We start from the raw sequence: 14,583 nt of genomic DNA on the forward strand, positions 1-14,583 counted from the left end.
GCAATTATTTAACATTTTATTGTATGTCGCCTATGATGTTTAATATCGTGCATCAACTTGATTAGGTCCTGGGGGAGCCCAGTTATTTGGTCAGATATTATTCTGGGTGTTTCTGGATGAGTTTAACATTTAAAAGTTGATAGACTGAATAGAACAGATTGCCCTCCTGCTGAGAGCATACCTACGCTACTGCATGGTATCGCTGCCTCGGCATGCATTTCCTTCGGCCAAGTGGCCTGTGGGGGCTTTAAACTGACACTAGCCCCCTCATGCAAACACATGCTCTAGTTAATAGCCCGGAGAGTCACAAGCAAATGTAAGTTCCTGATATGACTCCCCCAACAGAACTTCTGATTAACAGCCTCCTCCAGCTCCCAGGGCCTTCCCCTTGTGTGCCCCTTAGGTGGGACACCCATGGAGCTTACCAAAACCTTGCTCTTTTTGATTTAAATTGACCAATCTGGCTTTAGCCTGAGAACACCAAAGCACTTCACCCTGGACTCCAGTAAAGGCATGTGCCCCAGATTCTGTCACTCTCTCTGCCTACACCCTGCCTTGACCTCCCTGTGTGGCCCCTCAAGGCATGCCATGTACTTCCTCCAGGACCTGTGAGTTATAAACTTCTCTATTTCAACTTTTCTTGTGGTCTCTTGTTGAATTGGAACTCATTATCCCACACCCCACCCCATGCTTCACTTAACAAACATTAATTTGACAAAGTCATAACACCTCCCTAATATGGTGGGCCTCATCCAATTAGTTGATGGCCTGAATAGAACAAAAAGAATAACTCTCCCCCAAATATGAGGGACTGCCTCCTGCCTGACCGCCTTCGAACTAGGACACTGTTTTCTTCCTGCCTTCAGGCTCTAACTGAGACATCAGCTCTTCCCAGGTCTTGAGCCTGCTGGCCTTTGGACTGGAAGTGCACCATTAGCTCTCCTGGGTCTCAGGCCTTCCAACTTGGACTGGAGCTACATACTATCTCTCCTGGGTCTCCAGCTTGCCAGCTGCCAAGCTTGGAATCATTGGCCTCACAATTGTCTGAGCCAATTCCTCATAATAAATCTGTGTGTGTGTGTGTATGTGTGTGTGTATATATAAATGGATTTTTATATATATAAATGGATTTTTATATATATACACACACACATATATATATATATTCAGGGTTCTTCAGAGAAACAGAACAGATATATATATATATATATATGTGTATATATATATTTATATATACACATATAGATAGATCTCTCCCTTTCTCTTTCTGTGTGTGTGTGTATATGTATATATATACATATACACACACAGACATACATACATAGATATTGATAAAATACATCCTATTCTGTTTCTCTGAAGAATCCTAATGACTAATATCTTGCCTTTTTCCTTATTAAAAAAAAGACTAGAAAAGTGAAAGTGCTAATACTAATCACAAGACATATAGCTCTTCTAGCCTTACAGCAACTGAGACAAAAAGTGGAACTCACTGCGCATGCTGAGAGCACCAAGGCTGCACCCATCTGATGTAAGTCAGTTCACTGGATATTCAGTTGTAAAGGGGGGAAAAAAAATAATTAAAGACAAGGATTGAAATGCTAGAAATATAGCCTCAAATATGTGCTAACAATCCCAAATTCCATCAACAACTGAATAGATAAATAAATTACAGTTTATTCATTCACTGGACTATCATTAGCAATTAAAAGGGATAAACTGCAACTACACTCAATAGACAAATAGGGAAAATGGGCAAAGGAGAGAGAAAATCAACGAACTTAAAAGATAGTTCTTTTAAAGGATCAATTACATCAATAAACAGGGGAATCTATAGAGACAGAAGGTAGATTAGTAGTTGCCAAGGGCTTGACAGGATGAGGCAGATGAGAGATTTGGGGAGCGATGGCTGAGAAGTACAAGGTTTCTTTTTTGGAGGACTGAAAATATTATAAAATTGATTGTGGAGATAGATGCACGACTCTGTGAATACACTAAATACCATTGCATTGTACAGTTTAAATTGGTGGATTGTATGGTATGTAAATTACATCTCAATAAAGTTGTTAAAAAATGAAGGAGAAATTAAGACATTCTCAGATAAACAGAAGCTGAGAGAATTCATTACCAGCAGATCTACCCTACAAGAAATACTAAAGGGAGTCCTTCAGGCTGAGATGAAAGAATGCTAGACAGTAATCTGAATCCACGTGAAGAAATAAAGAGCACTGGTAATGGTAACCACATAGGTTAAAAGGCAATATAAATATATATTTTGTCTATGACACTTTTTCCTTGTCTTATTTAAAAGATAACTGTATAAAGTGATAATTATAAATCTATGTTGGGGGCATATAATGTATAAAGTAGTAATTTGTATGACAATATTAGAACAAAGGAGAGAGGAATAGAGTTATTAGGATAATTTTTTTGTATATTATTGAAATTTTTTGTATTAACCCAAACCAGATTGTTATAAGATGGTAAAAAAGATGATAAGGGAATTAAAATGGTACACTAGAAAATATCTATGTAACACAGAAGCAGGCAGTAATGGAGGAATAGATGCACAAAAAAGACATGTAGAAAACAAGTAGCAAAATGGCAGACAAAAATCATACCTAATTGGCAATTATATTAAATGTAAATGGATTAAACACTCCAATCAAAGGCAGCGATTGGCAGAATGGATTAAAAAAATATGATCCAACCACACGCTGTCTATAAGAAACATCGATTAGATTCAAAGACACAAATAGGTTGAACGTAAAAAGATGGGAAAACATGCAAACAGCAGCCAAAAGAAAGCTGCAGTGGCTAATGTCATACAAAATAGACTTTAAGACAAATATTGCTACTGTTGCAAAGAAGGACATTTTACAAGAACAAAGGGTCAATTTATCAAGAAGACATAACAACTATAAACACATATGCATCTAACAACCAAGTCCCTAACATACGTGAAGCAAAAACTGGAGAAATAGACAATTCAACAATAATAGCTGAAGACTCCAATACCTCACTTTCCTTAATAGATAGAATAACTAGATATAAGATTAACAAGGAAATGGAAAAGTTGAACAACACTCTATACCAACTAAATCAAACATCAATAGAACGTTTCACCCAACAACAGCAGAACACACATTCTTCTCAAGTGTACCATGGAACAGTCTCTAGAATAGACAATTTGTTAGGCCATAAAACAAGTCTCAAGAAAGTTATAAGTGTTGAAATCACACAAAGTATGTTCTCCAACCACAATGGAATGAAATTACAGATTGGTGACAGAAAAAAAATTGGGAAATTCACAAATATGTGGGTACTACTAAATAACACACTCCTAAATAACAAATGGATCAAAGAAGAAATCACAAGGGAAATTAGAAAATACTCTGAGATGAATGAAAATAAAAACATAACAAACCAAAACTTATGGGAGGCAGCTAAAGCAGTACAGTAATTAGAGGAAAATTTATAGCTGTACATGCCTGTATTAGAAAAGAAGAAAGATCTCAAATCAACAACCCAGCCCTCCACCTTTAGAAACTAGAAGAAAAGAGCAAACTAACCTGAAGAAAGCAGAAGGAAAGGAATAATAAAAATTAGAGCAGAAGTGAATGAAATAGAGAATAGAAAAACAATAGAAAAAATCAGTGAAACCAAAAGCTGGTCCTTTGAAAAGATCAACATCGTTGAAAAACCTTTAGTTCATCTGAACAAGAAAAAAGAGAGAAGACTCAAATTACTAAAATCAGGAATGAAAAAGGGGACATTACTATTGATCTTACAGAAATAAAAAGGATTATAAGAGAATACTATTGTATGCAAACAAATTACATAACCTAGATGAAATAGAAAAATTTCTAAAAAGGTACAAGCTACTGAAACTTAATCAAGAAGAAATAGAAAATCTGAAGAGATTGAAAACAAAGACTAACTTAGTAGTCAAGAGCTTGCCACAAAGAAAAGCCTAGCACCAAAAGGCTTCACTGGTGAATTCTATCAAATGTTTAATGAAGTAACACCAATACTTCTCAAACTCTTCCAAAAATTAGAAGAAGGGAGATGACTTCTCAACTCATTCTATGAGGCCAGTATTACCCTGACACCTAAGCTAGAGAAAGAAATCACAAGAAAACTACAGACCAATATCCCTTATGAATATAGATGCAACAATCCTCGACAAGGTACTCACAAACTGAATCTAACAGCACATGAAAGGAACTATACATCATGACCAATGGACTTTATCCCAGGAATGCAAGATTGATTAAACATAAAAAAAATTAATCATTGTAATATGTCGCATTGATAGAATAAAGAACAAAACACACATGATCATCTCAATAGATGTAGAAAAAGCATTTGACAAAATCCAACAGCTTTTCATAAACTCAACAAACTAGAAGTAGAAGAGACCTTCCCTGACATAATAAAGAATGTCTACAAAAAACCCATAGCTAACATTATGCTTAATAAGTGAAAGACTGAAAGCTTTCCTACTAAGATCAAGAACAAGAAAAGGATATCCACTCTCACCACTTCTATTTAAGATTTCTAGCTAGGGAAATCAGGCAAGAGAAAGAAATAAAAAGCATCCAGACTGAAAAGAAAAAAATAAAACTATCTCTATCTACAGATGACATAATCAAATATAGAAAATCCTAAGGAATCCAAACACATACGCATAAAATTGTTAAAGCTGACAACCAAGTTCAGCAAGGTTGCAAGATACAAGATCCATATACAAAATCAATACAAAATCAGTTACATTGCTATACAGTAGCAATGAAGGATCCAAAAATTAAATTGAGAAGACAATTCTATTTATAGCAGCATCAAAAAGAATAAAATACTTAGGACTAAATTTAAGAACAACAAAAAAACCCTGCAAAGCTTATAGATCAAAAACTACAAAACGTCATTGAAAAACATTAAAGACCCAGATACGTGGGAAGACATCACGTGTTCATGGACCAGAAGACTTAGCATTAAGAAGGCAATGCTTTCCAAATTGATCTACAGCTTTGATGCAATCCATATCCTTTTCCAGCTGCCTTTTTTTGCAGAAATTGACAAGCTGATCCTAAAGTTCATATGATGTTACAAGGGTTCCAGAAGAGCCTAAACAATCTCAAAGAAAAGAATAAAGTTGGAGGGCTCATATTTCCCAATTTCAAAACTTACTGCAAGCTAGAGCGGTACTGGCATAAGGATAGACATATAAATCAACCAAAGAGATTTTAGATTCCAGAAATAAACTTTCATGTTTGTAATTAATCCATTTTTGACAAAGGTTCCAAGACCACTCAATGGGGAAAGAATAGTCTTTTCAACAAATGGTACTAGGACGATTGGATATCCGAATTCAAAAGAATGAATTTGGACCTCTACCACATACCATACATGAATGAACTTCAAATGGGTCAAAGACCTAAAACTATAAAACTCTTAGAAGAAAATAGAGGTGTAAATCTTTGTGACTTTGTGTTAGGCAATAGTTTCCTAGATATGACACCAAAAGCACAAACAACCAAAGGAAAAAAATACTTAACTCAGACTCATTAAAATTAAAAAAATTGTGCTTAAAAGGACACTATCAAGAAAGTGAAAGACACTATTTCAACAACAAAAAAGTAAGCCACCAATCTCAGGTTCAGCTTTAATTTCCGCAAGAGCACAGCAACAGTTATAATTAAACTTGAAAGAAGAGTGCACTTCATCTGCCTACAGATTTGCGATTAAAACCACTCATTCCAAATTTTATTCCGAAATCTTGTCTCAGCTATCATAAAATGATTATGCCATGTTCAACAACCCTCTAAACCTCACTAAAATCCAGGCTAGAGTATAGCATGCCAATCAGGTAAAATTCTCTATACCCCAAATTTGTAAAAGAATATAACATGAATTTTAAAAAAAAGTGAAAGACAACCCACAGAAAATATTTGTAGATCATATATCTAATACAGACCTAGTGTCCAGAATATATAAACTCACACAACTCAATAGTTTTAAAAATCCATTTTTTTAAATAAGCAAAGGATTAAAATAGACATTTCTCTGAAGAAGACACATAAATGACCAATAAGCATATGAAAAGATGCTCAGCTTCATTAGTCACAGGCATATGCAAATGAAAACCACAATGAGACACCACTTGACACCCACTAGGATGGCTCTAATAAAAAAGATGAATAACAAGTGTCGGTGAAGATGTGGTGCAATTGAAACCCTTCATAGATGGCTGGGGAATGCCAAATGGGACAACTGCTGTGGAAAACAGTCTGGTGGTTTTTCAAAACTTAAACACAGAATAACATATGACCCAGCAATCCTATTCCTAGGTATGTGCCCAAGAGAACTAAAGATATATCCACACAAAAACTTGTACACAGATGTTTATAGCAGTGTTATTCATAATAGCCAAAATGTAGACACAACCCAAATGTCCATAAACTGATGAATGGACAAACAAAATGTGGTCTGTCCAGACAATGGAATATTATTGGGCCACAGAAAGGAATGAAGTACTGACACACGCTACAACATGGATTAACCTTGAAAACGTGTTAAAGTGAAAGAAGCCAGTCACAAAAGACCACATATTTTATAATTCTATTTACATGAAATGTCCAGAATTGGCAAATCTACAGAGATAGAAAGTATATTAGTGATTGCCAGGGGCTGGAGGCCGGGAGGAGGGAATGGAGAGTAACTGCTAACAGGTACAGAGTTTCTTTTGCGGGTGATAAAAATGTGCTGAAAGTAGATAGTGGTGATAGTTGCACAACTCTGTGAATAAACAAAAAAACCACTGAATCGTGCACTTTAAAAGGGTAAATTTCATGAATTATATCTCAATTAAAAATATGCTAAGAAGTATGAGCAAGCTGAGTATATCCCAGGAATGCAATGTTGGCTTAACATTCAAAAATCAGTCAAGGTAATTCATCATCATAGTGGAATAAAGGGGAAAAACCATGGAGTTATATCAATAGATTCAGAAAAGGCATTTGACAAAATTCAAGACACATTCAAGATGAAGGCTCTCAACAAATTAGAAATAGAAGGGCATTTCCACAACCTGATAACAGAGAATCTATATAAAAACCCTAAAACTTACATTATACTTAATGATAAAAGACTGAATGCTTATCTCTTAAGATTAGAAATAAGGCAAGGATGTCTACTCTCAACACCTTTATCCAACACTAAACTGTACAAAAAGACAAATGCAAAAAAGGCAAATGGATTGGAAAGAAAAGAGGAAAACTGTCTTTATTCACAGACAACACAATCATCTAAGAAAATCCTAAGGAACATACATGAAAGCTACTAGAATCAATAAATGACTATAGCAAGATTGCTGGTGTTCCCTTCTAGGTATTCACCCAAGAGAAATGAAAGTGTAAGTCCCAAAAAAAGACTTATACATGTGTATGTGTAGCCCCTTTATTCATAATGGTCAAAAACTGAAGACAACACAAATGTCCAACAAGAAGCCAATAGGTAACAAGTTGCCCTGGGAGGAGGCATCTTTGTTCCAGCTCGCTCAGTAGCTACTGAACCTTTGCCCTGTGGAGCCAGGAGAGGCTGGACAGGAAGACAGTGGGACAAAAGGGTAAGTGACACTAACCTGGCCTGGAAATGTCCAGCTGAGGAACAAAGAACTCTTGGTTAGAGGTAGAGACTAGAGTTGCTCAGCAAGAAAGGATCGAAGGTCACAGACATGGCTGTGAGATTTGGGAAGCGGGAACAGAGAAAGACCTCAGAAGAGAAAGTACAATAGCCATGAGGACGGTGACTTTGGGGGCAAAAAAATGTGTAAAGAGGATTTTCAGAAAGTTGGTATGTGATGGGATTCCCTGTTCTCGGTGTTTCTTTGGATGAGACACCATACTGGGATAAGCCCAATTCTATTTGGGTGACGTAAAATAAATATAAATACAGTCATAGCTATAGGCACCATACGCTTCCTGGGCACAAGTGCTAAGCGATTTAAATGGGTTCAGTACTATGAGGTGGGAACAGTAACGCTCGTTACAGAGATGAGGAACCTGAGGCACAGAGCTTTACGCGCTCTGCCCAAGATCATGTGGTTACTAAGGGGCTGAGCCAGAATGTTCCAAAGCTAAGAAACCATTTCCCTTTTTCACCCCCTTCCCTGACCAAGGCTCTCTCCACATCCTTTCCAGGTTGGCTGGATGAGGGAGCGGTGCCAAACGTGGGCTGGTTCAGGCCTCACATTCCCAAAGCGCCGTCTCTCTCAATGAGGTCACCTACCCAGCCAGAGATACTCAACCGACCACTCAACCGACCGAGCGAGGAGGGAATTCACTGGGCTGTAAAGTTACCTCCCTCTCCCTGACAGTACCACCTCCAGCGAGCCATGAATTAACCATTATACGAATCCCCAAATCACCTAATTCTAGCACAACTATGTTGCTTTGAAAATAGACTGTAATATTTACCTCATTTTGACATACCTTCATTTCTTAATCCAGTGGGAAACCGAAAATGGAGTGACCTCTCTTGATCTTGAGAGGCCGCGTTTCCTTCCCGCCTGTCTGAAAGGGACAGGTAAGAGGGGAAGCTGGCGGAAGCACCTCTGACGCCTACTCTGGGAGCTGCAGGTGGCTCTGTTCTCAGCATGGCTGTACCTGCAGGCTGAAGGAGGTCAACAATCTGGGAGCACAAAAGCTGCAGGGAGCAGAGTGCATCCCTCCAGAAGCTTCCTGAGCTTTGAGGGGATTTGTCAGGTAGCCACCAGGTCCAGACTGACCAGGGGAACAGCTGCTTTTGCGTGCGTGGTCTTTAACTCAGTAGTTCTCACCTGGGGCCATTTTGGCCCCCTCCCCAGGGGACAACTGGCAAGGTCTGGAAACAGTTTTGATTTTCACAGCTGCAAGTTTTACTGGCATCTAGCTGGGTAGAGACCAAAGATGCTCCTAAACGTCCTAATGCACAGGCCAGCCCTCCACACCAAAGAATCGTCCACCCAAGGTGTCAGAAGGGCTGCAGTTGAGAAGCCCTGCTTTAACCCTTTGGGGCCCAGCCACATGCAGGGCTGCCGCGCCCTCCTAGGAGCTTCCTACCAGTCTTTATCTGGGCTTTACGCCAAGAGAGTTGGACGATAGGCCATGCCCACAGGGGGAATTTCCCTGCCATCACCTGGCCACCCCCTCAGGCCCCTTTACTGGAGAGCTCTGCCCTCAGGTAAATGTTTTCCCTACTTATTTGGGAAACTTTGAGAAAAATCCCCTTTAGCCATCTTGTAAGCAATAAAGATGTACCATACTGCTTTTTCCACCAAAAATAAAAAATAAGGCGGCTAGGGGATTTCTATTATTTTAGCTCAAATAACTAAAAAGTGGCAGTCAACTGTTAAGATTTCAAAGGTGGTACATCCACCAATTGGACCAAAAGGGCGCTCAGATGGAGCTCAGAGAGAGAGCCGGGCTTAGCATCCACGAATTCATGGTCTAGACGAGGGGGAGGGTGATAACCCAGGAACTCGGAAGGGGTGCGGGGCAGCCTGGAGGGGTGGGCAGCAGCTTCCCGGAACGGCCTCCTCCCTCCGCCACCGTGGTGCCCTTGGGGAACCTGGGGACATTTGCCTGCCCTCTCAGGAGATTCTTCTCTGCTCTTCTTTCTTCTGCCTGGGTTTCATCTTTACTAATTAGAGAATGCACTATTAGGGAATATAAGGCAAAATGCTCCAGGAAAGTAAAACTGCTTCTCAGAGCAAAAGGCAGAGGGGGCCTAAGACACAGCCACGGTCCCACGCAGCAGCCGAATGCACCGGTGCGAGCCTGCGAGGAGACCTGCTGACACTTCCGGACCCTGAGTCCTCTTGAGGGCCCCACTCTTGCTTGGGTGCTTTAGTGGACTGGACTCTGGGCTTAACCCAGACAGGTCAAGTACCACTCCAAGCAGGTGATGGGAATAGATCTGGAGCCAGTTAATCCCAGGGCGCTGGAATCTGGCTGGGGCCTTTGTGTCCCAGGCAGGTGAGAGAGAGTGAAGGGACAGGAAAGAGCAGGGAGGCGTCTAGTCCTCCTGGGCCAGGAAGCGTCCCTCGACTCTGAGGGCGAAAACTACCCCCTCCTGGAGAAATGTGCTCCAAGGTTTCCCTACCTCGAATGGCTGCCTTTTAGAACCGCCCCCCCCCCCCCCCCGGGGAGCTTGTAAAAAGTACCCCTGCTCAGACCAATTAAATCAGAATCTCTGAGGGTGGGTCCCAAGCGAGTATTTCCTTCCTTCTTTTTGGCCTTGGGAGATTCTGCACCTATTTGCAGGCAGGGAGGCCTCATTTCTGAAATGACCCTCCTGAAGGAGAAGTACCTAGCTACGTAGTCAGCACACCCCCCGTCCCCCAAGAGTGGGGAGCACACCACAGATACTCAGGAGGTTTCTGCTCCGCTTGGATCCTGCATTTCAACCCCTTTCCTTCCCGAGACGGTCAGAGCACCCCTGCTCTTGTCAAACACGGGTCAGTTAGATCTCAAAGTCTTGGAGATGAGCTGAGTCAGCTGACGATGGGCTGCGGTATATATTTGTCCTGGCACTGAAAACATCAGAGGAATAGGAGAGCTGAACTGGCATGAATATAGCAGGTTTGTGGCGGGCTACAGAACACCATCTATTTTCAATTACCTTAATGAGCCCATTCACCTACAATGGATCCTGCTAATTGTAGAGGAGGCAGATGTAATAGGCACTCGTGTTAAAATACTGGTTATTAAAACACTGAAATACAGATTAGCAAAGAGCTGCTGCCCTAAATTCTCGGAGATCCCCCTCCTTCCACGTCTCTCTTTCTCTCCTGGACTGAGAGCCTCGCTTCTAACGAAGAGAATAAAAGCAGAAGTGATGGGAGACTAGGTCATAAAAGGCACTGTGACTCCTCCTCCCTCTCACTCTCAGACTGATCACTCTGGGGGATGGCAGCTGCCATGTGTGACCTTGAAAAGGTTACTTAACCTCTCTGTGCCTCAGCATTCCACATCCTTAGAATGGGGAGAAAAGAGTACTTACCTCCTATGACTGTTGTGAGAATTAAATGAGTCAATTCATATACCTGGCACCTAGTAAGTGATACATACCAAGGATGCTGGGTACAGTTGTACAAATTGTTCGCTATTCAAGGGCCCCCACCTTGAAAGTCAAATCGGGGCTCACTGGTCCAAGCCTCTGGCCTGGGATTGCCCACCAAGAGGTGGCGCTGTTTTCTTTTTGTACCAGGGCCATTGATGACCCAACAACTGTCCTGATGTGTTAGTTGTCAGCACAAAGGATTTCAGGGTCTAACAAAAGCTGCCTTAGCTTTTCCTTAGGCTGCAGGCTGATATTAACTGAGCTGATGCTAGCTGTATTATAACAGTTACTTGGTGGCTTTGTGGAGTTCTCCAGAATAACCTCGGCAGGATGCTTATATCGCAAGCCTTGCTACAACCATTCAGATACTGTGTAATAAAAAATAAAAACTAAATGCAAAACTATTGACAATGTAAAAAGTTTAAAATCATGTGTGGCAATACTATGTATTGCTCAGGTATACGTAAATATGGTTTAAGTATAGAGAAAGGCATAAGAAAGACAAAGGCCACATTCTGGAAAACGTTTACCTGGGTGGGGAGGAAGTGGGATTAGGAAGGGACATACAGGATATATAGATGTATATTATATCGCAATTTATTTATTAAGCTTACTGGTGGATACTCAAGTATTTATTATTCTTTAAAGATTTAAAAATAATTTATAATTAATACTATTGAAAGAGATCCATCTTTCTGTGTAAGAGCTGGGTTTTCATTTCTCTCTTCCTTCATCTCTGTTAAATACTAAAGCAGTGTATTGATTTGGAACACAGAATCCAGCAATCATTCATTCAACAAGTATTTCCTGTTGAATGATAGAATGTTCCAAGAGTTAAGAACTTCATCTGAACGTTATAACACTTATAATAACCTGTTTGATTAAATGACTACTTCCTCTTCTTTCTATGAGGGCAGGATCTCTGTCTTAGTCAGTCTTATGATTTCTGCTACATAGTAGGTATTAATAAATGTTAACTTAAGCTGAACAAAACATAAATATGACAGTTTTTATCCTTACAGAGCTTCTAATATACTAAGGGTGAGGAAAGATAGAGGACAATCCAGTTTACGATAAGTGCCATAAGTTATGAGCAAAGTTCTATGGGAATTCATTCATACATTTATTCACTTGACAACTATTTATTAGGCAGCTACTAGGCACTGGGCACATCATTATAAACAAGACAGACGTGGTCTTTGGTTTTTCCACAGCCCACTTATCACCCTCGTCATCACTACTTCGCTCGTCTACGCCAACAACATCTTTTACTTGGATTATTGCAATAATCCAATGGCATAATCCTAACTAGTCTCTGTACTTTCACTTTGCTCCTCTATAGTAAAATCTCCACTGCATCCAGAGAGATTCTGTGAAAATCTAAGTTAGAGCTCAACACTCCACTGCTCTGAAACCTCCGATGGCTTCTCCTCTGTGGGAGATTGCACAAATGGCCACAATTCTTTAAATTCCTCCTATCAAGAGGTGAAGTCTATTTCTCAACCCACTGAGTCTGGACTGGCCTTGTGACTTTCTTTGTCCAACAGAATATTGCAGAAGGAACGTTGTGCATAGACTGGGTCTCAAGAGGTGTTGAATGCTTCTGCCCTTACTCGGAATCCTACAACTGCTGTGTAGCCAAGACCAGGCAAGCCTGTGGAAGGATGGGAGACCACATAGAGCAAGACCAGCCTACAGGAACCAATTATCAGCCCACCTATCAGCTATCTGTCGACACATGACGGAGCCCAGCTAAGACCAGCCTAGCACAGCTTCTACCAAAAGAACCTTCCAAATGACTTGCAGACTCAGGCTTAACTAAATGGTGGTTGTTTTAAGCCATTGAGCTTTTTTGTGGTTTGTTAGGCAGCAAAACTAACCGATACACCATCTCATTCAGAGAAAAAGTCAAAGGACTAACTGTCTCCAGTACTTAAGAACATTGTCTGGTATATGGTAGGTGCTCAATAAACATGTGTTGAATGAAATTTATAAATGGAATTAACGTTCTAATGAGGGAAACAGGAGAAACTAAGTAAATAAACTAGTAAAATAGTTACAAAATGTGCTAAGTGCTATGAAGGGAAGAAATAGTGGCTGAGGGAAAGCATCACAGAGGGGAAGTGGGAGGGTGGGTCCTTCAAGAGCTCCCCATTTCTTCTAGAATAAAAGCCAAGATCCTCATAGTGGCCCCAAGACCCTACATGACCTCGCCCCCTGACACCTCGCTGACTTCATCTTTTGCCACTCACCACCTGTCTGCTCCAGCCACACTGGCCTCCCTGCAGCTCCTTTAATAAACTGAACACACTCCCACCTCAGCTCCTTGCTGACTCCAGTGCCTGGAATGCTCTCCCACTAGACACCCACACTGCGCACTCCTTCCCTTCTTCTGTGTCTCTGCTCAGATGTCCCCCTTCAGTAAGGCCCTCCTGACCACCCCGTAGAAACAGCACCCGCTGACCCTGGAATTCCCGACCCCCCAGCTGCTTTCGTTTCCTCCATGGCACTTGCACCATCTGCTGTCTTACGTCTTCCATGTTAACTTTTTTGCTTACTGTCTGCCTCTCCCACTCAGACGTCACTTCCATGAGAGAAGGAATTTCGTTTTGCTCAGTTTACCCTTAGGACAATATTGTCTTAGGGCAGAAATTCAGCCAGTGGATACAAACCCTTTTGGGGGCCATACTTCCTGTCAATCCTAAGGCTAAGAAGGCGAGAGTTTGCCTTTGAGCCATGCGGGGAAGGCAAGTTCTTTTTAAAAGGCCAGAAGGCCAGGTGAGGGTCGGGTGGCTTACTGAGAATGCCATAAATGTGCTCCTGGCAGGGCTAGTCGGGGGGCAGGGAACTGCCATCCTCATGGCACATTTCACACTCTGCTAGGGGCATGCTAATGCATGCTGTTATTTGCTTCTCGAAACAGCCCTGAGAGGCAGGCAAGGCAGGTTTTATCATCCTCCATGCACAGATGGAGACAGTGAGAGGCATAGAGCTCAAGTGAGCTACCCCAGGCGACAATACAATAAGTGGTAGTCAGAATTCAAATCCTGGTTGGTTTGGCTCTGAATACAGTGCTCACACAACTATTTTTTACTGTTTCTCCATTCTGGGCTCCGACTTCGCGACCTTCGCAAGATTCCAGGCCAGTCCGACAGCCGGATGCTTCAACATGGGAGGCATCTTTTCTCTAAAGACAGCACCCTGCCAAGAGGCATAGTGATGCATAAACTTTTAGAACATCAGTTCCAGAGCCTCCTAGGTGGCTTTTGGATCTTCCACAGCCTCTTGTGTTTGATAGACAGGAAAGGACCATGCCCTTGGGCCCCTTCATCCCTAGCCCACCGCAAGGCAGGCTGATGGCAAGGGCTATGAGGAAGGCCTACCTTAAGACAGGATGGACAGCTGCCTTCAGTTGAAAACCAGAAAGAAATCTCAGTCCCATTGCTTTATTTTGGTTTAAAAATCAAGTCGGGTGACAAT

General features: G+C 41.2%; 1 long non-coding RNA gene across 1 annotated transcript in view; it reads right to left on the reverse strand.

The window, feature by feature from the left end:
- Positions 1-14,583, reverse strand: part of LOC139079341 (uncharacterized) — an 80,785-nt gene that overhangs the window by 34,928 nt on the left and 31,274 nt on the right. The window lies entirely within an intron of this gene.

The sequence above is a fragment of the Equus przewalskii genome, chromosome 25 (assembly GCF_037783145.1).
Source record: "Equus przewalskii isolate Varuska chromosome 25, EquPr2, whole genome shotgun sequence".
In the NCBI taxonomy this organism is placed as follows: Eukaryota; Metazoa; Chordata; class Mammalia; order Perissodactyla; family Equidae; genus Equus; species Equus przewalskii.